The 3,832-nt window shown below is 29.5% G+C and overlaps 1 long non-coding RNA gene across 1 annotated transcript; it reads left to right on the top strand.

The window, feature by feature from the left end:
* Window positions 1–242: 242 nt before the first annotated feature.
* LOC111089677 lies at window positions 243–3,195 on the top strand. The gene is made up of 3 exons (XR_002613912.1): window positions 243–314; window positions 1,334–1,426; window positions 3,142–3,195. It is a non-coding gene; the product is annotated as an uncharacterized LOC111089677 (long non-coding RNA).
* Window positions 3,196–3,832: the final 637 nt, after the last annotated feature.

The following is a 3,832-nucleotide window of genomic DNA, read 5'->3' as shown; positions in this document are numbered from 1 at the left end:
CACCTAACATACTGAACTGTGATCATATAAAATAAAAGTTCCATTAAGTACAATTACTAGACTGACATCTAACATATTGAACTGTGATCATATAAAATAAAAGTTACATTAAGTACAGTTACTAGACTGACACCTAACATACTGAACTGTGATCATATAAAATAAAAGTTACTTTACTCATGACATGTGAATGTCATGTTTCCTAGTTCTGATGTCTCGTTCTTTTTTTTGTTGTAAATAATAGTTCTCTTCCTTGGCATGAAACGTTTTACACACTCCTCAATTTTATGTCTGAAATTACATCAACAAATGAGGTGAGTTAAAATTATTTTATTCATGTTTTAGCTTTTCATAAACTGATAAACCTAATAATGTTATCGAATCTTTAGGAATATTATCTTTGAGTAGTGGATTTATTATCGAATAAAAACCGTAATCTATAGGTTACGTCTTCTATTTTATTTGGTATCTCGTCTTAAATAAAACTGAAATACAATGCAAGACAGTGTAAAAGTTTTTATAAATATTACAGACAATCATCTTGGTAAATAAACTCAATTAATCATTATATTTCATTTAATCTATTTGGAAATTTAGAATTTTATTTTACTCCAAAATTGACTTAGGAGAACCTGTAGTAATTCATGTAGTGTGTTAATTTGTTTGTAGATTTGTATATAAAATCTTCCTACAGTCTTGTAGTTAGCGGGGCCAAACTTTGCAGGCAGGCTCAAAGTGTCTTGAAGATGTCCTTATAAATGTACAGTATAGACATGGGGGTCTAAAATATATCTGGTACAGTAACGTTTAGGAGTTGGTTTTCAGGATCACTGAACCCAAATCTGGCATTGGATTTAGTGTTCCTGCTGTGCCTCAGGATCCTGGGGGGCTATCATTGAAACTGTGTTCGTACCACTCGCACAAAAATGAATGAGATCAAACTTGGTACACATGATCAGGCACCATTGGCGGATGTTCTTTTGGGACTTGCTTTTATGTACGAACTCCTATGGGGTAGCTATAGAAGTAATTAGGGATAACAGAGGAGCAGTTAAGAATTTAAAACAAATTATAAGTGCTATAGTTGAATCTGTTAAGAATTCAAAACAAATTATAAGTACTATGGTTGAATCTGTTAAGAATTTAAAATAAATTATAAGTGCTTTAGTTGAATCTGTTGACAAGAATTTAAAACAAATTATAAGTGCTATGGTTGAATCTGTTGACAAGAATTTAAAACAAATTATATTTTTTCATTGCTGTCTTTTGCCAAGATATTGTAAATAGTCCCAAAAGCATAAATCATCAAAACTGTGTTTTTATTTTCTTCCAGAACGCTATCTGGATGTTTCTTGAGGCTCTGTATCATGCACCAGTGCCAGTGCCTGGACACACACTTCGTGTGTTGTGGAACAGTAACCAGAAAGTGAGAGATATTATTTTGAAATTGTTTTCACATTAGTATACATCAGTAGAAAGATAATACGTATGTGATAATCGTTGTCTAAATCTGCAATTAACCTGTATGCATTTATCTAAATAAAATAAGTGCAATTTAAAGAATCCTAAGAAGATGGTGTTATACTGTCTTCTTTCGCTGAGATTCTCTTTACTTGGTCATTTATTTATTCACCTTAGATTTGTTGCTGTACTGATGTAGTTAGGTATCTAATTTTGGATTGTTTAACTCTCTCAACATTGTTTCAGATCTGTTTGACCGACCATGTGACCTATTTGTACTCGTTTAAAGTTTTTTATAGATTTAATACTTCTAACTTTCAATATAATATGTATATCTTCACAAAATTTGGCAGTCTTTTAGTTAACATTTTAAGTTTTTCACATACAAAAAAATCATATTTTTTTAGTGAAGTATTTTTGATAAACTAAAAAAAAGATTTGTCCTTGAATATATTTAGTATTTGTCTTGAATAGTCCGTGTACAGAGTGATTTTCATGTTACGATTAAAAATACTTTTCTTCATCTCAAAAATCTCAAATTTCATTGGTGTAATCTCTTATGTCGTGTACAGTAAAGGATTCTCGTGGTGATAGGGTTAACAAAAATATTTTCTTGGAAGAGAAAACTAGTAAAAATTTTGCTTTAAATTTAGGTTTTGAACAAATCATCAACATAATAAGCCTTTCAGACCTCTTCAGTATGTTTGTGTGTAACGAATATGTTTAATCTTTGATGAAATTGAACCTAAAGTCTACTAGGAAATGCAATTCTCATGTAAATCAGAATTATTTTAAAGTACATTTGTTGAAATAAATTCTCATCATAAACATGACGATATTCTTAACTTCATTAACCCTATGGCTGTTGGATATCGTGAAGTTTCAAAGGCTACTAACTGAAAACTCGCAATGGGAGTCTAATATTAAAAAACCTTAATTAATAGTTGCTGAATGTACTGGTTTTAATTGTATTCTGAATGTTTGATTTGTTTTTTTTATTTTGTATATTTGAATATCCTTGGTATGCTAAGAGTAATATAATATTGAATGCAGGATTACAGGGTTTTCATTAAGTAGGAAGATTAAAAGTTACAATTCTTTTACAATTTCTTTTAAAAGGTTTTGTGATACTGAGGAGGGAAGTAAGTGGGGAGTTGTGGGGGAGGGGTTAGACCAGTTTTACCTGTAGTATGAATAAAGATTTTTCTGGTGAAACATGTCCTTTGTTTTTATATTACGTTTGGCCATTCTGTCTTTTACTTAGTTAATGTTAGTTCGACAATGTATACGTACATGTATATGTGTAGGTTTAAAAATAATTAAATTTTTACAACACAGGATTTTATTCACCATTTTTATTTCATTTGTTTCGCCAACTCATGTGAATAAATAAACATGTGGAAACTAATAAAAAATATAAATAAACATGTGGAAACTAATAAAAAATATAAATAAACATGTGGAAACTAATAACAAATATAAATAAACATGTGGAAACTAATAAAAATACAAATAAACATGTGGAAACTAATAAAAAATATAAATAAACATGTGGAAACTAATAAAAAATATAAATAAACATGTGGAAACTAATAAAAAATATAAATAAACATGTGGAAACGAATATCTTTTTATTGAAGAAAAAAATCCATTTGTTTATAATTCGTCTTATTTTTTCAGCTGTTTATGACGCATTGCCCTGATCATAGAAAATTACCATCTATTCCAGAAAATGTGAGTTTTAAGATGTTTTGTTATAAAATCAAAATTGTGTCCAACCTTTTCCACCCAATCATGGTGTCTCGCTTTTTCTTTGAATGTTATACATTGTAGAACAAAAGCAAAAAAAAAGAACTTGAAATCTCGTGTGAATAACTTTGAACTCAAAAGTAAGTTTAACAGTACAAAGGTTTGTGTAATAATGGACCAAAATGTAAGTAAATTTTGATAAAATGTTATACGTATCTGTAAAGGATTATGTATCGTTAATTTTCTAACTACACTAGTCAACAAGTCATTTTAATCAGATATAATTATAGGTGGGCTGGATAGCTCTTGGAACGCTGATTCCAAATCTGTTTTTGGTTTTCCTCTAGCACGTCAAGTTTTCGTGATGAGACCGATCAAATTTGAAAGGTTAATGCCTGAATTATAATTTAAGTTGTTGTACATTTCTTTCTTCATAAGTGTGTACTGTATAGATTTAGCCAAATGTATGGTGTGTATAACGTTTATGGGAATTATACTGAAAAATGAATAAAATTGTAACATTAACTAGCCTAATGTGTGATTATAATCCTAAATTGTGCTGAAATTAACAGCAGTTGTATTTCAATAACTAGATGATTTGGAATCAGCGTGAAAAACTGGT

The sequence above is a fragment of the Limulus polyphemus genome, unplaced genomic scaffold (assembly GCF_000517525.1).
Source record: "Limulus polyphemus unplaced genomic scaffold, Limulus_polyphemus-2.1.2 Scaffold7008, whole genome shotgun sequence".
Classification (NCBI taxonomy): Eukaryota; Metazoa; Arthropoda; class Merostomata; order Xiphosura; family Limulidae; genus Limulus; species Limulus polyphemus.
This window is presented reverse-complemented; position numbering and strand designations above follow the sequence as displayed.